The sequence below is a fragment of the Halichoerus grypus genome, chromosome 3 (genome assembly GCF_964656455.1).
Source record: "Halichoerus grypus chromosome 3, mHalGry1.hap1.1, whole genome shotgun sequence".
In the NCBI taxonomy this organism is placed as follows: domain Eukaryota; kingdom Metazoa; phylum Chordata; class Mammalia; order Carnivora; family Phocidae; genus Halichoerus; species Halichoerus grypus.
The window spans coordinates 50,521,884-50,543,673 of record NC_135714.1 but is presented as its reverse complement, the minus strand read 5'-3'; the positions used below and the strand labels follow the sequence as shown (position 1 = coordinate 50,543,673).

General features: G+C 33.6%; 1 pseudogene; it reads left to right on the top strand.

The window, feature by feature from the left end:
* Nucleotides 1–10,337: 10,337 nt before the first annotated feature.
* On the top strand, nucleotides 10,338–11,141 carry LOC118522326 (glutamate dehydrogenase 1, mitochondrial-like; annotated as a pseudogene).
* Nucleotides 11,142–21,790: the final 10,649 nt, after the last annotated feature.

The following is a 21,790-nucleotide window of genomic DNA, read 5'->3' as shown; positions in this document are numbered from 1 at the left end:
CCAGAGCAGTAGTGTATCTGAGCCAGCAACAAATAGATGACATTATTTCTCCCACAGTCAAATATGTGGGTCAGAAAACCAAGTGGTAGATATAGGTATGTCTCATTTTACTCCAAATTACCCATTAGAAAGTAGCTACACAAATATGCCCTTCTCTTTATGTGTATACATATGTGTGTCTGCATGTGTGTGGGTGTGTGTTAGATAGAAAATATATTACCAATCATTTTTCTTTCGTATTCTTTTATTTTCTTATTATTCCACAAGTGTTCATGTAACGACTGACTAAATATTTCACTATTTAATTACATATTTAATAAACAGAATAGTTCATTGAGATTGTGAAAGAGCTAGAAGAGGAATAAATATCAAAATATATAAAGTGGCATATAAGATTGTGTCTGACTTTATAAGAGAGGAAGGCATGACTTTGGTGGTATGGGAGTTATATCATGTTAGGTGGCGGTCAGCTGTTATTACTGTTTATACTAAGAAGTCAAATATTATATATAATATAGTTACTTATAATATAACATGTACAATATATTTTTATATATTCATCTTGTAAAATATGTATAAGGAGATATTTATATCTCTTGAGTTTATGAAGGGTTGCACTGCCCTGTGTTATCTGGTTAGCTCAGTATCATCTCTGCTTACTTTCATCTAATGAGGAGAGAAGCTCTGGCATAGATTTCTTTTTTTTTTTTTTTTAAGATTTTATTTATTTATTTGACAGACAGAGACATAGCGAGAGAGGGAACACAAGCAGGGGGAGTGGGAGAGGGAGAAGCAGGCTTCCTGCGGAACAGGGAGCCTGATGAGGGGCTCGATCCCAGGACTCTGGGATCATGACCTGAGCTGAAGGCAGACGCTTAACGACTGAGCCACCCAGGTGCCCCCTCTTTCTTTTTTTAAGATTTTATTTATTTATTTGACAGAGAGAGAGAGAGCACAAGTAGGCAGAGTGGCAGGCAGAGGGAGAGGAAGAAGCAGGCTCCCCACTGAGTGGGGGGAGCCCGATGCGGGGGATTGATCCCAGGACCCTGAGATCATGACCTGAGCCGAAGGCAGATGCTAAATGACTGAGCCACCCAGGCGCCCTCTGGCGTAGATTTCTGAGAATCTCTTTGACCTCTGTGTTTTGGGCTAGAATTTGTCAATAAAAGGAGCTCACAAGATATTTGGAAGGTGGATGGGAAACGGACAGGCAAACTGCTATTTTTGGAGGGTTTTTTTTGTGGTCAGACAACATGGCCCTGCAGACTTCTCCATGACTTCCTGATTCTCTATCATGAATACTAGAGGTGTCAGATTAGCAGTTCTCCACTGAGTTTGTGTTTTGATACTTTAAGTATACTGGTGGTTTCACAGACCTCTCAGCTTGCTCCTGTTTCATAGCCATAGACGTGCTATGCTCCTCAGAACTCGCACTGATGCCAGTTTCTCATATGCTTCAGGTCTGGTCTTTCAGATCTTTGTCCCCTAAGCTCCATCCACATATATGTAAGCCCTTATTCTTACATTTATCCCCTTTATTTCCCTAACACATGTAGTGGTAACGTTTTTCTAATGAAACTGAGACTGACATACCACGCATGTCCCATGTAGTAGAAACGTGGTCAAGTATTAAAATTCTCATGTATATTTGCAACAATATGAATGGAGCTAGAGAGTATTATGCTAAGTGAAATAATTCAGTCAGAGAAAGACAAACACCATATGATTTTACTCATGTGGAATTTAAGAAACAAAACAAATGAATAAAGGAAGGAAGACAGAGACACATCAAGAAACACACTCTTAAGTATAGAGAACAAACTGATAGTTATGAGAGGGGAGATGGGTGGGGGGATGGGTGAAATAAGTGATGGGAATTAAAGAGTGCACTTATCCAGATGAGCACTGAGTAATGTATAGAATTGTTGAATCACTATATTGTACACCTGAAATTAATATAACAACACTGTATGTTCACTATACTTGAATTAAAATAAAAAACAATAAAATTTTTAAAAATTCTCATGAATATATAAATTTATTATTATTAAATATGTTGGTATAACATATTGGTAAATTAGAAAATCAGTTGCTGTAGGTTATATGTTTTTTACAGAGTATAATGTAAGTTTAGGGAGATGTGTAAGGCTTTAAGTTTTGACATTTTTTCCCCCTAGAATTCCCATGTCAGGTAATGGTCCATTTAAAGAGATTCTGACCCTTCAGAGTGGAGGCAAAGCAGTGGAGACAATGCCAACTCACACTGCTGAGGAAAAGCTACAAAATGAGAGCAAGATGAGTTGTATAACCTCGGATGCCCAGGAAGCGGAAAATGGATCTTGACCAATAGCTCAAGTGGGTGGGTGAGGCCATTATTAGTATCATGTTAGTAACATGATCCTCCCCACATGCAGGTCTCTTAGTTCTTTCTTATTTGCCACAACAACACTGATACGAATTAATAAACTTTATTTATTTGAAGTACATTATGTTGGTCCTTTTTAAATAATCCAGTGTAAATCCTTTGCCAGACTTCTAGCAAGCATCATGAGAAAAGTAAGACTGTGAGTTCTTGCACACGCCAGTGGACAGCCTTTTAGTTGTTTGACCCCCAAGTTTGCTAACAAAGTCTGTGAGTAAGTCAGTGATAATTAAGGAGCCTAGGAGACTAATATAGCCAGGATGATTTCTAAGCGTACTAAATATATAAACTGCCTTTCAGGTCTGTATCCTTGGCTTTTTCAGGGTGTAATTGGAGATTAATTGTTTTTAAGTGGGCCATAGTAAATCTGTTTATATACAAGTCTTGGCTGAATTTACCCAACTTATTACCAGGCCAACATAAGTCACTCAACCGAGTGTGCCAGTTGTATAAAAATACAGGAAAGTGAAAATTTGTGGAGATTACAGATGACTTAAGAAATTCTCAGACATGGTGTATTGTTTTGTGTTGTTGCTGTGTGAACAAACTACAAAGTGAGATTTTATCCGGAATAATCAGCAGTCAAGAGCAGTTCTACTCTAAGTTCCAAAAGCAGAACTGTTTGAAACATTTCCACTAGTACAATCTGATATTTATTTTCAGGCAATCCTCCTAAAAAACTCACTAGAGAATTAAAATGGCTAAAACATTCCCCCTTAGGCAAACCCAATAACCTGGAAACTTTTTACCTTCTAGCACAATCTGAGCAAACTTCAAAATTACCATCTGTGTGCTGGTGAAACATTGTTAGGAGTGCTAAACAGGATTATGAATAGTATAAGTAATAGTTGGCTTGGTGTTTTTGAGTTGCTATTTGTTTCCTGAAGAAATGACTTTAGAAAAAGTTCTCAACTCAAAAAGTCTTTAGCTCGCGACTAATTTCTTTATTGGTTATTTTTACAGGTTCTAATAGTAACCAATATATTTTTCCCCCTTGCACCCCATTTAGAACATGGATGATGTGTTCATTGCATATGATATTTATGTTGCTAACAAGCATTTTCTTATTTCCAATTTCATTAGCCTTGACTGCCCCCTTCCACTTTGTTATTCTTTTTTTTTTTTTTTTTATTTCTTAGTATTAGCAATCATTTGTTTATTTCTTTTTTACTTGTTTTACAGTGGAAAAGTACCTTGGTTTAAGAGGTAATAGGTGACAAAGCATATCCCATAATTAATTAGGTTATGGGATCAATTAAATAAAGCCAAAATAAACCAGTTCAAGAGTATGTCATTAACAATGTTTGTTCAAAGGCAAAAAAACTACAAGAATATGGCATGGTACAAGGTAGGTATTTGGTTAACAAAGTAGTGTGATTGATGTGGTTAAATAAAATGTGAGTCTGATTATCTCACACTTAAAAGGTTTCCCACGTAACTCAGATCATTATTTGGATGTCAAATAAGCATCTGAAACTAAACATGTTCAAAACTCGTCTTTTCATCCACCTCTGCCCATTCATGTGATGTATCTTACTTTCAAAGTTTTAGCTATTGTTATTATTAGAAATTAATATGTAACAATAGTTCAATCCAAAACCTTGGAGTATTTTTTTTTTACTTTTTCTTTCTTACACATTTATAATTCAATTTGTCAGCAAATTTGGTGGACTTTCGCTTCAAAATATATTTATAATTGGCCACCATCATTGGCACTGCATAGATCTGGTTCAAGTCACCATCATCTCTCACCTGCATTGGTGATGACCTCCTCACTGGTCTTCTTACATCAGCATTACCCACCTTCATTCTAGCCTCAACACAAACTTGAGTGATCCTGTAAAGTGTATGGCATTCTTTCGTACTAAAGCCAGCAATGCTTCACATCTCTCTTTAGAGAAATGTCAAATTGCATATAAGTTCCAGTGCAATCTTACCCATCCTTTCCCATCATCTTTTATCCTACTTGATCTCATTCCTTGTTCCTTGACCACAACCATCACTCTTATTGTGCCATCTTGGCCTCATTGCTGTTTCCTTAGATATACGAGATATGCTATTTCCCTAGGGCTTTTGCCTTTAGAATATATTATCTAAAACTTTGCTCCCTCATCTCCATCTAGTTTTTATTCAAAATTTACATTACTTTCAGTGAAAACTTTTCTATCCCTCATATTTAATACTAAATAATTCCCACACCCAATATTTCTTTTGAAATGTATTAAACCTTCCATATCTGTTTTTTACAGAATGCTTATCACTACCTAACATCATTTATACTTTACTTTTTTTTGTATTATCTTTCCCACTGGTATATAAGTTCCATAAGAAGGTGACAGCTGCTTTTTTTGTTCATGCTATATCCTTAAGGATTGGAAGAGTGCCTGGCACCAAATGATGGCAAATGAATAGCTATCAATGAATAATTTAATGAAATACATTTTTTTAAAAATCTTGACTCAGTGCAATTAAAATGTATTTCCTATTTGATGGTGATATGCAAAATTAAGAGCTACTAATAAGGACACCAAAAAGTACACAATTGGGCAATGTACTGCTACCTACAAAGCATTTCAATAGCACAGACCATATGAAGCAGCTTAGAGAGGCCCCGGTACAGTTTGCAGATTTCTTCACTCAAAATTATCTTCCAGTGTTTGAAGTTTTAAAATTATTTTTAAAAATATCCTTGCTTTTCTTCTTGGCAAAACTGTAGCAATTACATTATTTTTAGCTACAAAATTAGCAGTAAATTTATAATTCAGATTAGTTTATACATTATTTGCATAAAAGAGACTTTCTTATGAATACCATGACCAATCATTGAAGTGTTGATATTTAATTTAGGCTTTCATCACTAAGTATAGTTAAGGCTATTCATTATAAAGGCACACAGTTTAAGAAAGAAAATTATGCTACATCTAACCACAAGATTGGATATTTTTCTAAGTTTTGTGGGAAGATAGAATACTTGCACTTGTATGCAACAGAAAATCTTTCTGTAGAGCAAAAATACAAGCAGTAGCTTTTGGGGATTATCATAATAGTTTTATTATTTAAAAGCAGGAATAAAAATTCAATGTATCCTCATACAGGTGGTGCTGAATTACTTAAAGCTCTTATTAGCTTATAGAGCTGCTTGAGGAGACTCACACTGCCAATGGCAAGACAGTTCAAAACAGAGAAGGAAGATAACCCATTTGGTTGGATTCACTGGTTCTTTTTACTTTGAAAATGATGTGCTGAAGCAGGCCTCAGGCTGCTCAAATGTTGCTTCTGACAGACACCTACTGTCTACTGCTGCTGAAAAATCTCCTCATCAGCTTTGTAGAGTTTGTGTTCTGTTTTTTGAACTGGAATAAATCATGCATTCTTACTTCTTTCCATGTGTCTGTCTTTCATCTTATAATAAGAGAAATCAGCAGATTTGAACTTGATATCAAAGAAAATTACATTCAAACCTTGATTTTACTGTATAATATATAATTTACACTATGGTAAGTATAATCAAAGGCGTACTGTAAAGCATAACATTGTATACTTTTTGAAACGATAAAATAAAACTTCAAAGAATATTTAAGGATTTCATTTTTAATGTAAATTATCAAGAACAATCATGACATTTTTTGAGACAAAAAAAAACAAATTCTAATAGAAAATATTTTCCCCGCTGCCAAAAACTAGCAGTGTTGGATTTCTTTCAAGATATGTCACTATTTTTGGCCTGTTTAAAATGTTTAGTCTTGGGCTTTAAAGCCCTTTGTATATAAAAATATATAGTTAGTAAGTTCCTTTTCCATAAAGAGAGTCAGTTTTTATTACCAGGTATTATGAGGAATTTCTGTAAGATTTCAAGAAAAATATCTGGGAATGTAGCATAAGGTTTTTCTTGTTTGTTTGCTTTAATTTAATGCAGCAAAGAACTCCTGAATTCACATAATGTAATTTATCTTCACACAAATTATTCTTTTATGCCATTAATATTTAATGTTGATCAACCTAGGTACTATAAAATTATATTTAATTTATCATTTCAAATTTCTTTTAGTAATGAAATAGCATGTACAATTGAAAGAAAACATTATTTAAAATATTTTTGTGTATCCCTTCTTAAAAAAAAAAAAAAAAGCCTTTCCTAGTGATATATAGTGGTTCTTATAAACTAAGAGCAAAAGATTAGCTAAATCTTGGATGGAACCAGGAACTAGAAAACTATCAATAAGTGAGAAAATACAGATGTATTGTCTGTTGTCCTCTCCTCTCTGTGAAAATATGCCTCATTCTTCTTAAATATTGTAAATTGGTTTTTCTGCTTTTTTTATTCATGTGATAGGATATAATTGCTTCACTTTTCCTAAATTTATGTAATATAATGCTAATCATATCAAAAAGTGAGTGAAAAGCATCAATCAAAATTCTGAATTTCAGAGAAATAGAATATGATTGCTCTACTTGAATAATATTTCCAGCAATGGCCAAATTGGCTTGAAGCAGAGAAAAGTTTATAAAATTCACACACGGCTGCCAAGGGTTTATCTCTATAGATCTGAAGGCATCAAATTCGATAAATAAGATCTGAGTGTCATAACTATTATTAAATTACAAACCAACTTTAACATTTTGAGATTAAAATACTGTAGTTCGAAAAAGGATACTTTAGAAAAAAAGATGGAATCAACATGTTAAATTTCATGTTATGTTCTGTAGATAGCATGAGGACATAAAGATGGAATTTTTTATGTTTCTAGGCCTATGAGTCATGGAATTTTGAAATATCAACATCAATACTTACAACTTCAATAGAAGAACAACCATTCAAAAATGCAAACACATCTTCATAGGTAACAGTGAGGATTATGCCTTCCAATGGTCTAGATCGGAACCTTGGCTCCAATTTTATTAGTTGTACTCCCATGGACATGTTACAAAACTTTATTTTTTTCCCTAGATATTTTCTCCTTAAAATAATAATAAAAACTAGTTCTTAAGTGCATAGCCTTTTTGGGAAAATTAGCTCATGAAATCAGCACCTTAATGGGTTTCTATAATGTAAAATAGCTTATATGCAATTGGTAAATAAGGAATGATGTTACTATAACAAAGAATTTGTCCATACTGCATTTTCTCTAACATTTATTTTTTTTAAAATAGCACTTTATTTATTTATTTTTTAAGATTTTATTTATTCGTTTGAGAGAGAGAGAGAGCACAAGCAGGGGGAATGGCAAAGGGAGAGGAAAAGGAGGCTCCCTGCTGAGCAGGGAGAAGGATGTGGGGCTTGATCCCAGGACCCTGAGATCATGACCTGAGCCTAAGGCAGAGGCTTAACTGGCTGAACCACCCAGGCGCCCCTTGCCTAACGTTTTTAAAATATATTTTTTGTTCCTCCAGATAAAGGCAATCACACTCAAAGTGAAATACACAACTGGAAACAGCAAACTGTAATACAATGCAGTACTTTCCATGATACCCAATCATCTCATGCTCTTTTTGTTGCTCAGTTTAGCACCATAATCTCTCCTGGATATGCTTATTTCATAGTTCCACCAGATTTGTACACTCTTCTCATGTCTCCACAACTAAACAACCATAGCACTTCCTTGTACCTTTTATATCAAGTCTCTCCCTCATTTTATTCATTCTAATGTAAAGTATTATATCTACTGTAGTATTTTGTTACTTATTAGAAAAGAACCTGTCTTGTATATGCTCTAGTATAATTATTAGAATTTTTATAATTGTTGGTACTCTGATTGCAAAAATGCATATGATTTGAGTTTCCTGTTCTTCGTCTTATATTTTTAATGCAGGATTGTGAAGAATCTGAGGTTTTGCTACAATTCATATATCACATTAGAGCAGAAATAATACATCGAATAATGCTTGGAATATAGAGAACACTCAAGAAATATTAGTTATTGTTACTATTGTGTTCTTTCTTTCAAAGGCTAGTCCTAAATCAAAAGGAGCAGCAAACAAAATATTAATCTATTCAACAAAGATTAACTGATTGTTTTTTAAAGTAAAGACATTTTGTATGTGCTGTGGTGCAAAGATGAATAGGACATTATCTCTGCCTGTCGGAAGCTCACAAATATATCAGATATCATGATATTAAATGCCATTATAAAAGCATGAACAAACTTTTATGGGCAAAACAACGTGGATTCATACATTCTAGTCAGGTGGAAAACCATGTGACAATTTATTGTGGAGCAAGTAATATATGACAGACTAGCAGAGGGTCTAGATTTGAAAGCTGAGATAGGACACTCAGTAAAATTTGAATTTCTGATAAAGAACAAATAGATTTTTTAATATAAATTTCACATACAATATTTGGGACATACTTACACTAAAAATTTATCTGCTGTTTATCACAAATTCAAAGTGGCCTGGAGTCCTGGGCTTTTATTTGCTAAATATGGCAACCTTAGAGGACATTCAGAAAGAGGAAATATGTTTGCAAAAGAAGTTGGTATTGAAATAAAATAGGAGGTTCAGAAGATCTAAAGTGTGATTGGAAGGAGAAATATTTTATATGCAGTGATTAAATAACTCATGAAATTTGGGGTTGGATTTGTCAGCCCTGGGTCTAAAAGAGATTCAGACATGAAGGTGGACTCAGTGTCTTATAAAGCTTTCCCTTCACAAAACACAGAAATACTGGACAAAGAGTAAAGAAAACACACTTTTTTTTTTTTTTTGGAAAAGGTAGACTTTTTTTTTTTTTAAAGATTTTATTTATTTATTTAATTGACAGAGAGAGAGAGAGACAGCATGAGGGGGAACACAAGTAGGGGGAGTGGGAGAGGGAGAAGCAGGCTTCTGGCTGAGCAGGGAGCCCGATGCGGGGCTCGATCCCAGGACCCTGGGATCATGACCTGAGCCGAAGGCAGTCGCTTAACCAACTGAGCCACCCAGGCGCCCCAAAAAGGTAGACTTTTAGTAACTGCTTTTATCACCAGGCTAAGTCATGCAGTTACAAAGTAGTTAGAAATTTCTGAAAGGATATTGTTGTTTAAAAAAAAAAAAAATCTCATTTTTACATAAATAATCTCTAGTAGTTCATTGGGACACTACTGTTCAAAAGGCCCTGGGGAAATAACTCCCAAACAAAACACTCAACCCAAGGTTGTTTCCAGCCCAATGGTAATGAAGCTGTGTGCAAGAATTCAGGCCTCTCAAAGAAGACACCAAGTCAGGCCTAGTCGGGGCCATTGGCAGGGCTCGGAGCCGCCAGCTAGACTCCAAAGTGGGAGCCCAAGTGGTTTTTTTCTGGGACACTCTACTTGAATTATTGTTCAATTAGACAACACAGTAGATCTTCAAAGGAGAACAATTAATTAATGTGATGAGGAGGTCACTGTACTCTTTGGACTATACGTCGTAATTGCGGTTAGTAAATTCTGACAGTCTTAACAAAAATAGCCTCCACCATTTGCAGGTATGAAGATAACTTAATTCTCTATCAGATGTTTTATTTTTGCTGGACAACAATACATGATTGACAAGCTATAAATGATACTGTTTTATATTATAAAAATACTAGCTTTTTTTCATTTATTATATTTATAGGCATTCACTGCTTGAGTCAAGGTTAGACTTGGTAAGTGATTAAAGGCAATTTTATTACAGCAGCATGTACTTATTATTCTAAGAGAATAAAATGCATAAAGGGAAACAGCTTTTATTTTTGTTGCTATCTGTAAAATTGAGTTATTTTGCTGATGTAAAATACCAGTAACTCACTTGAGGACCATGCCACCTTCTGAAAATGCTCACACCTATTGCTCAGAGGCGTCAGCCTTACAGCGTATCTCAGACTCGTCCAGAGCCGAAGTGGTCAGCAGCTGGCTGTTCTTGGGCAACGGGTGTGTTCCTGGCCCCAGCTCCGACCGCACTCGAAGCTCTGGCTTCTTTGATGACATGTAAGTGTGCAGTGGTTGAGGTGCCATTTGGGGGTGCCAAGGCTGGTGTTAAGATCAATCCCAAGAACTATACTGATAATGAATTGGAAAAGATCACAAGGAGGTTTACCATGGAGCTGGTGAAGAAGGGCTTTATTGGTCCTGGCACTGATGTGCCTGCCCCAGACATGAGCATGGGTGAGTGGGAGATGTCCTGGATTGCTGACACCTATGCCAGCACCATAAGGCACTATGATATTAATGCCCATGCCTGTGTTACCGGTAAGCCCATCAGTCAGGGCGGAATCCACGGGCGGATCTCTGCTACTGGCCTGGGAGTCTTCCATGGGATTGAAAATTTCACCAATGAAGCTTCTTAGATGAGTATTTTAGGAATGACACCAGGGTTTGGAGATGAAACATTCATTGTTCAGGGATTAGGTAATGTAGGCCTGCACTCTATGAGATATTTACATCGTTTTGGTGCTAAATGTTTTGGTGTTGGTGAATCTGATGGGAGCATATGGAATCCAGATGGTACTGACCCAGAGGAACTGGAAGACTTCAGATTGTAACATGGATCAATCCTGGGCTTCCCCAGGGCAAAGCCCTATGAAGGGTGCATCTTGGAAGCTGACTGTGACATCCTGATCCCTGCTGCCAGTGAAAAGCAGCTGACCAAGTCCAATGCACCCAGAGTCAAAGCCAAGATCATTGCCACTTTTATAGCATGGTTTTACTCAAAAGAATACCAAGGGAGGGGACCAAGGTTCTGCTCACCACAGTTCTTCCAAAAATCCATAAACTGATACTAACAAGTTCACAAGGATCTAGATGCAAATGCTATAAACCTAGAAATTTAGAGATTAATATCCACAGAAGAAAAAATTAGAACTAATCATGGCCCTATACAAAGTTGGATCATTATCCATGAGAACCACATTAAGATACAGTGGTTAACTGATTTAAAAAAAAAAAAAAAAAAAGATGAGACTATTATTATCACTACTATGTACGATTAAATTTCTTTTTACAGATTTTATTTATTTATTTGACAGAGCGAGAGACAGCGAGAGAGGGAACACAAGCAGGGGGAGTGGGAGAGGGAGAAGCAGGTTTCCCTCTAAGCAGGGAGCCCGATGAGGGGCTGGATCCCAGGACCCTGGGATCATGACCTGAACCGAAGGCAGACACTTAACGACTGAGCCACCCAGGCACCCCAACGATTAAAATTTTCAACCCACAGGGACATTGGTTTTCTTTTTCTCTTGCCTGGGGAAATATTACTTGTTTCCATTTCTGGACCAACAGCAAACTTACCTAAGTAACTGAAATATCTGTTTTTTTGTACTTTATTCTTTGCTTCTCAATTTTAGATTTCATTATCATATGGCAATATTAGCAGAGAATACTGAGAATTAAAATGAAATTCAATAAAGTGATCTGGCAAAACATAGCATTCTAAGGAAAAAGAAATTAATGCTATTAACCTTAAGTCTATTTGAAGCAGCATCTCTTTACAAGTAACTATTATACACACATATGCATTTCCTTGGAGACGAAGGAATGATATGCAAGATTAATGTAAACATGTAAACTACCTCACAGGTTATGGACCTTGACCATTTCATTATTGTGCAAATTGACTTTTAATGATTCTCAAATAGAGAAAAGCCAGGAAATTACTTTTAACATATTTTCAATGCTTTCAGAAAACGGGGATAGCAAATTCCATGAGAAAACTGTCAAGTTGTTAAGTTTCAGTGCTATTTTCTGTGCTATTTCGGTGATTTATATAATTCCCAGATAAACCTCAAGGCCTGAAGGCTACAGAATATTCTGCATTGAATGTCATGCAATTCACACACAGGTTGTTCTTACTTGCCCTGTGTAACTTGATTTATGCGTCAACTTGCCTAGGCTTTCGTGCCCAGTCTTTGCTCAAACACTAGTCTAAATTTTGCTGTGAAGGTATTTCGTAGATGTGACTAACATTGATAAATTGTTGATTTTAAACACAGAAGATTATCCTCCATAATGTGGGTGGACCTCTCCAGTCAAAGGAGTTAAGAGGAAAAACAGATTTACCAGAGTAGAAGGAATTCTGCCTTGGTTTCCAGGCTGCTATCCTGCCCTATGTATTTCGGACTCAAGACTAAGTATTCAAGTATAAACTGATATTTTATGCTAAAATAAAGCACAGGAAGTGCAGTTATTACAAAGCCAAGAATTAAATGGGATTAATTGGGAATTTGAAATCTTACACATTTTATATATCAATGAGGCACTTAGTTCTCTGGAACTGGTAAGCATAGAGGTACTATATTCTTGATTATGTGCTTAGGCAATGTGTTTATGTTTAATTAAATTTAAATACTCAAATTCTTTTTTAACATAGTCCAAAATTTTCATTTCCAAAAGTAATGCTTGTTATTATTTAATGTGTTGGTGTATCTGGGTGTTCTCTTGTGTGTCTAACTTATGTATGACATCTTGTGCCAAACACTTCCAACACCTTACTGAAATTAATGTCAGTCAAGTACAAATATAAATAGATTTTCATTTTTTTCCTTTTTCTAAATTTTGGAAGATTTTAGTGATATTGAAAAAATAATGAAAATATTTTTAAAAGATGAAAGAATAGATAAGTATATTTCCTTTAACTCTTATTCTTCTTGAATTTTCTTCTTAACTAATATGGAAAGGAAAATCCTGGAATTCCTTATGGTGAAGGAACTTGCCAGTTGCATGGTTAATTGATTGTTCAGAATGGGTAGTGTTATTATCACTAGTGCTGTTGTTTTTACTAGCTTTGGTCTTTCAATAGCTATGTCCTCACTTACCAAGGAAGTTATTCTTTATTTAAATTATAGGTTAATTAATCTGTATATGGGTACAGCCATACCTTGGAAATATTGCAGGTTTAGTTCCAGACCACTATAATAAAATGAATATATATAAAAAAAAAAAAGTGAGTGAAATGAATTTTTTGGTTTGCCCGCGTATATAAAAGTTATGTTTATACTATGTGGTAGTCCATTAAGTGTGCAATAACGTTATGGGTAAAAAAATATACCTACCTTAATTATAAGATATTTATTGCTAAAAAATGCTAACCATCATCCAAGCTTTCAGCAAGTTATAATCACTGATTACAAATCCCCATGAAAAACAGTAATAATGAAAAATTGTGAAATATAAATTACCAAAATGTGACACAGAGACACAAAATGGTGCTGATTGTTGCTCAATGCAGGGTTGTCACAAACTTTCAATTTGTAAAAAATAGAAAAACACAATATCTGCAATACACAATAAAGCAACGAGCAACAAAATGAGTTATGCCTATATAGGAATATATTAAAAAAGAATGCTTAGGAACTTAACTGTTTATATATGAAAAACTCCTTTATGAATTATAGATTCAGCAATTTATTAAATAAATTAACTAAATATATAGATTTAATAATTTATTAAAATTATGTATCAATAGAGGAGTTTTGCTCTTCTTAAAATCTTGATGGGGAAAATATAAACATCTAGGGTATAATTTTTTGATGAATTATAATCCTAATAAAATAATACATATTTAGAAACTATGTATTGATGGACATTAAGGAGGGCATGTGATGTGATGAGCACCGGGTGTTAAATGCAACTAATGAATCATTGAACACTACATCAAAAACTAATGATGTACTATATGTTGGCTAATTGAGTTTAAGTAAATAAATAAATAAACTATGTATTGGGTATAAAATAGGTCAATCTTACTATTTAATCCCAAAAAGAGCAGCATTAAAAAAAAAATTCAAGCAAGGATAACTCTCTTCTCATTACTAGAATGTGTGAAAAAAACAGTTAAATAAATTACAAGATATAAAATAAGCACTTATGTTGTTTATGTTTCTGAGTTTAATGTATATTTGAGATAATTACATAAGCATGTGGCTTCCCTAACATATTTCCAAACTATTTGAAATTAAAGATACAGCAAGCATAAATATACACATACATTTTTCTACATATATATGTACACTGTAGAGCATAGTTATATTATTGTACATCATAATAAAGAGATTTAAAACCTAAGAAAATTCACTTTTTCTAATGCATTAGTTTTGTCACTTAATCTTTCTATGACAAATTATATTTACTAAGAACTTCAGATGAACTGGGCACTGTGCTTGAATGAGGACATCAAAGATAATATAGACAAACCCTCTGATTTGGGATCATTAATAATTACCAAAAGAGATATAACATAATGAAGTTGTTCAATAAATATTTCACAGAGTTTTTTTTTTTTGTTTTTTAAACTTAGCTTTTAGGATAAATAAGTTTCCAGAGAATGGAAGGGGGAGTAAGAACATTTTCACATTTCATTTTTATTTAATAAAATATCATCATCTCCTACATTCTAGAATATCTGAAAAATATATGTGTATGTATTTTTGTGCATATGTGTGTTTATAAATTGAAATATGGTTGTATATATGTAATAATACATAAAGTATTATTTCTACTTCCAAGTGAGCTTAATACCCAGTGAAAAGGAAATGCAATGTTATAATTTATAACAATATTATATTTGTTATTTTGATAATATCATTAAGCCTTATTGATTTTATTACTTTACCTTCTTTGGGAGCTTATTATGTACCAAAGACTGTGGAAAGGACCTTATAAATTCCAGTTAATTTAGTTAATTATAAAGCAATATAAACATAGTATAGAAGCAAAGAAGATGGTGACAATTATTGCTGCTGGTGGGAAAAGGGAATATTTCACACAGTAGATAAAAATTCAAACTAGGTGCTGAGGATGGGGAGGGTTCTACCCAATTGGGGTAAATCATTCCTGAAAGGGAATATTTTGAGAAATGTGGGAAATATGAAAGTGAATGGTGTATTCCAAAACTTGGTCAACAAAGATGTGACTGGAACCTGGAGTATAATGTTCTACAGATGGGTAAGAGCAGAGGATATGATAATAATAGTGATGATAATAATAATAAATTTGAAGACCAATTAAAATCAAATTGTAAAGATCATCTTTTGGCTATTAATTTCCTATGAATAGTAAGAAAAACTTAAAACTTTACTTCAGAGGACTATGAAATTTTGTGTTAAAAATTGGTATCTAATACACAATGCTTAAAGGAAATTAAAAAGCAAAGTATATCAAGATATCCATAGATGTGCATAAATGTTGACTTGTTGCTGCTCCTGGGTGGCTCAGTAGGTTAAGTGTCTGCATTGGGCTCGGGTCATGACCTCTGGTCCTGGGATAAAGCCACACATATGCTTCCTGCTCAGTGTGGTATCTGCTTCTCCCTCTCCCTCTGCTCCTCCTCCTGCTCACTCATGTGCTCTCTCTCAAATAAATAAATAAATAAAATCTTAAATATATAAATAAATAAATAAACGTTGACTTGGTACTCTTAAGATAGTACTCCTAACATTTTATTCTCATTAAATAATTTATTATGAAAATATATATTTAGAAATAGATGGATATTTATATCAGTATCTATAAAAGAAAAAAAGATAGAAAAAGGTATAAATAGGGAAAAAAGGATAAAAAGGAGAGGTAGAGGAATGAAAAGAGAAAAGAAGGAAGAAGCAGTCAAAGGAATAGACCTGGATGACTAATATGGGGAAATGTTTGAGTGTGCTCCAATACAAATACATGTTGTATTAAATTAATATGCAATCTATTAAATTTTTAAAATTGTTTTTATATTACAATGAAATTCACATTTTTTAAAAAAGTTTTTTAGGAAAAAATTGAAATTTATCCTTATAAAATTGAAATACATCCTTATACTACATCCCAGGGTCAACCACAGTATTTGGATATATCCTTACAGATATTTAAATATTTATGCTATGCATATATAAAAATCTATGTTGTGTATATGCTATATGTATATTAAAGTACCATATAGTGATACTAGTATTTAGCTCTCCAAGAAGACTTTTTAAAGTTTTATAGAAAACTAAACCTAAGTATATAGCTCAATGAATTTTCACAAACTGAACAGCTATGAAACCAGGAACCAGATTCAGAAAGTGTATTGCCAGTGTGCAAGTAGCCTTCTCTTAGCCTTCAGGTAAAAACCATCACTTTCTCCTGGAGAATCAACATTTCAGTTTCTTACGGAATATATTTGACTGTTTTTCACTTTACATAAATAAACTCAATGTACAGTCTTTTCAATCTGGCTGCTTCAACTCACCTTTATTTTTAAGATACGTATTGTTGCATGTAGTTGTGGATCATTCATTTTCATTCCTTTATGGTATGCCAGCAAGTGATTATACTGCAATTTAGGTACCCATATTTATCATCCTATTGTGCTGATATGAACACTCATATGCCTGTCATTAGAGAATCCGTGTATGTGTTCTGTAGGCTCTATACCTAGGAATGGAAATTCTGATTCATAGGGTTTGCATATGTTCAGCTTTAGTAGATCATGCCAAACATTTTCCCTAAATGGTTTTACCAATTTACTCTCCTCACTGATATATGAAAATTTTGGAGCAACACATCTTTGTTTTGTATATATACATTTGTCTTTTTAAAATTTTTGGCCTTTCTGATGGGCCATGGTGGTGTATAATATATATACCATTATATGCAAAGTCTAATATATATTGGGCATTGTTTTTTAGAGCAGCTTTTTGTTCACAGCAAATTTCAGAGGCAGGTATAGAGATTTTCCAAATACCCCCTGCCCTCACACATGCATAGCTACCCCTTTAATCCATATCTCCCACCAAAGTGGTATATTTATTGTAATTGATGAACCTATATTGATAAATCATTATCACCCAGAGTTCATAGTTTACATTGTCGTACCTTCTTCATGTACATTCTGAGTTTAGACAAATGTATAATGACATGTCTCTACCATTTCGGTATCATATAGAAAAGCATCACTACTCTAAAAATCCTCTGTGTTCTGCCTATTCATCCCTTCCTCTCCCTGAAACCCTTGACACCTCTGATCTTTTTAATGACTCCATAGTCTTTTTCTTTTCCAGAATATCATATAGTTGGAATCATACAGATTCCAAGCCTTCTCAGATTGGCTTGATGCACCACAGTTTATTTATCAACTTAAGAACATCTTGGTTGTTTCAAAGTTTTGGCAGTCATGAATAAAGCTCCTATAAATATCCATGTGCAGGTTTTTGTGTATACATAATTTTTCAATTCACTTGGGTAAATACCAAGGAGAATGATTGCTGAAGTCTATGGTAAGAGTATGTTTAGTTTTGTAAGAAACCACCAAACTGTCTTCCAAAATAGTTCTGCCATTTTGCATTCCCACCAGCTATGTGTAGGGAGTTTTTTTGTTTTTTGTTTTCTGATTTTTTGTTGTTGTTACACATCCTTGACAGCATTTGGTGGTGTCAGTGTTCTGGATTTTGGCCATTGTGATAGGTGTAATAATTTCTCATTGTTTTAATTTGCATTCCCCTGATGACATATGATGTGGAGCATTCTTCATATGATTATCTGCCATCTGTATATCTTCTCTGGTAAGGGATCTATTAATGTCTTTGGCCCATATTTTAATTGTGTTCTATGTTTTCTTATTGCTGAGTTTTAAGTTCTAAAAAGTTAGAAAAAGCTAAGACCAAAGGAAAGGTTCCAACGATTAAATAAAGTAAGTTTAACACTAGCTTGCACAAGACTTAAAAAGAGAACTAAGAGGAGTTATACCACTAATGACATAGTGAGTCACTGATTTTTTTATATGAAAGAAATGGAAAAGTATTGAATGGTTTTAAGTTAAGAGTGAAATAATCACACTTGTAATTTTGGAAAAATTACTTTGAAGCAAGACTGAATTAAAGTGGTTTACAATTAGAGCAATTAGAGTCAAGGAAACCATTATAAGGTATTAACATAATTTAGCTGAGAGAGCACACTTTTACCTTCAAATTATTTTCACTCAGCATACTGAAACTATGGTTTATTGTTTTCTAGCATACAATCGGAAAGAGAAATATCCAATGACACTTTGAGTCCTGTTCCTCTTTTTGGTTACTGATTTTCATCCCCTTCATCTATGAATATAGTTCTTCTGTTTTCTCTCTCTCTCCCTCTCTCTATTTGTTAATCTTCTCTTTTTAGTTATTTCAGGAACTCAAGTTTGATAAAAAGTACAGAAACAAAAACATAAGACATTTCAAGATTCTACTTACTAATGATTTCATCATGGAAAATTTGTGACAGGAAAATATCTCTGATTTAAAAGACAAAAACGTGCACTTTTTTTTTTTTAAAGCAACTGTTTACCAGTGTTTTACACCTTTTGAATAAATTATAGGAATAATAATCACAGAGGTAGAGGAAAATAAGAAATCATCTACTACAATTACTTACATTATAGGTAAGAACATTGGGGCCCATAAAGTTATAATGACCATTTGTCTCATACCTGACTTTTAGTATTATGGATCTGCTTATATCATTACCCTATAGATAGTTGTCCAAGAATGAATACACATTTATCCCTTAACAAAAATGTTGATCTTGTTTAGTGCATTTTTTTTTTTTCTCCAGTAAAAAAGAACTTTTTTTTTCTCTACTGTTATCTCTGACATACTGGAGAGAACAGAGATCATGAAATGTGTCTTTAAATTTTGAACATGTTTCAATAACCTGCCAGCTCTAAGACTATTCATTTAACTCAACTTGAAGAAAATTTTGAAGGCCTATTCCATCACTGACTCCCAAAGGTTAGATCAAGTTTGAACTTTGAGCAATGAACCTTTAGAGGGAGAGCATATTGAACTATAATTTGTCATTTTTCAGGAAAAAAAATGTACCTATTATAAGAAATAAATGGGAAATTAATTGTTTCATCTCGCTTGTGCTTAAGAGAACAGATTGTCATTTTATACAGGAATCTGGAAAGTGTAGTTTGGCAAATGCCAGGAATTTATTATCACTGGGTTGATAAAGTAAGAAATCATTAAATATTCTTGTCAGAAAATATTCAGCATATGTATATTCCAAAGTTTTTTTTTCTTATTTTAAATAGAACATTTTAAGTATTAAGGCAGCTAATCTGGTAAGAGTTATATAAAGTAAAACCTGTTAATGGAATAAAGCTAAATATTGACCCACACTTTTTATCTAATGTACATTGGTAACTGTACTGCTCTTATATGTATTTCCAAAAATATTTCATAGAAGCAGTAGCGCTTTTGTGTGTGGGTGATCATTTGAGTTGACAGAGTATTCTGACACTCATTTTCTTTTTCTCAGAAACTTCTGGCATTTAACTTCTCAAGCACATTTAATGTCCCTATCTCAACTGACAGAAACAGAAAGTGCATTTATAATTAGAGAAACTTTGCTTGTAATGAGTGATCTGTTAGTTTTGGATACAAAATTCAATTCTTTCTGACAGTTCATACCTTTTTCTCAAAATGAACACAAATTTAATTATATAAATGAGCATCTGCTAATGTAAGTGAATTAAATAATAACATAAGATTCACCTGAACACAACACACAAATTGGCATAAAATAAGAATGATGTCTGCAAGTGTGAATGAAGGAAATGTTATGTAACCTCTGTCCATTCAAAAGAGAATCATAAAAAGTGGTGAAGTCATTTTGGTGGAGCACTGGATTATTACTCCTCAGAGTGGAGACAAAATTGAATTGATCAAAATTCTTACAGGTAGTGGGCGCCTGGGTGGCTCAGTTGGTTAAGCGACTGCCTTCGGCTCAGGTCATGATCCTGGAGTCCCAGGATCGAGTCCCACATCGGGCTCCCTGCTCAGCAGGGAGTCTGCTCCTCCCTCTCATGCTCTCTGTCTCTCATTCTCTCTCTCACAAATAAATACAATCTTAAAAAAAAAAAAAAAACAAACAGAAAAAAAAAATTCTTACAGGTAGTTGATGTGCAAATATTATGCACAGAGAATAGAAAAATACAATGTGATTGGTTATATAAAGTAAAATTATGGAAAAATAGAAAACTTTTGACCTAATTTGTAGATTATAAAAAATTAACCTGCATTGCAATTATTTACATTTTTATCACTTTATAACAACTACTTCAACTCTATTTTAGAAATGAATAAGGTATAAGATAAATTTAGAAAAAATGAGCTCTGTCATCTTTCATTTTATGATGAACCTAAAACTTTTATGTTTTTCATTGCTTTTTTTTTACAACTTCATAGATATATTCTAAGAAATGTTAACTTCCTTAGGAAAAAATCGACCTAAAGTTTTATTCTTGAATGGTACTTCACTTGCTTTTGTGTTGAATTTAAATAAAAATAATAGTATTAATTATAGTATTAAACTGTATTATTCATATTTAATTATATTGTTAAACTAAGTTAATAATTGGTCATATTTCAGAGAAATTATTTTATCTCCATCTCTTAAATTTATTGCTCCTCTCCAATTTATATCAATCTACTTATCCCTCTAGTCTTTGTGTGTTTTGAAAAGTTTGTACTTAATGTTAAAAATGTTATTTTTAGATTTGGGGAATTTATTGATATTAATATTTTATTTTCTGACTCCTTGTTCTAAAACAAAACGTGAAGCGCATATTATATGCCAGCACCTCATTGGACCTTTGTAGTTAGTGTGCAGAAAGAACAAGAGCAATCGGTGGTGTATTACTAATCTGGACAAAACATTGCAAAACACAGCACATACTTGCACACATGTGCCTTCTTCAGACAGGGTATGTGGAATCATTGCAAGGTAAAAGAGTCTATTGTGAAAAAAGAAAGGGAAAGGAAGTTATATTTGTAGACCATTCTTTCTCCTGTTTTTTTTGTTTTTGTTTTTTATCTCAGTTTTTCCCCCATAGAACATTAACTACACTGCTCCTAGTTTTGTTATTCAGCCTGTCTAATGAGACTGAGGAAGTTAGTATTAAGACCATGTTGCTCCGTATTTATCTCCTTTGAACAAGATCTTGAATCTCAAGGCTAGTTACGAAAGAGCAAATCTGGGAAGGCACATACAGAATTTTCTAATCTTTCCTGTTTTTGAATATTATATCTAAGCAATATGTATATCTAGTACAACATAGACTCTCCTGATTGATGTTTTGGTGCTCAAATGTCAACAGCTCTGTGAAAGATATACTTAGAAGCAGAATTTTGAGTCATGGGCTTTAATTATACTCAGAATAACAGGATATGAGAATTCTCCTTGCTCCACATCTTTCTAACACCTGATATTACCACGTTGTTTTTTGTGTAATTGATTAAGTATTTTTAGGTTTTTGTTATAATTTTAGTATTTCAGTGTCATTCTAGTTTGCATTTCCTTGATGACAAATGATTTTGAGAACATTCTTTATAGGCTTCTGGCCATTTGTGTGCCTTCTCTTATGAAGTATAATTTCAAGTTTTTTACCTATCTAGGAAGGTAAGGGAATGTCTGGTTTTTGTTA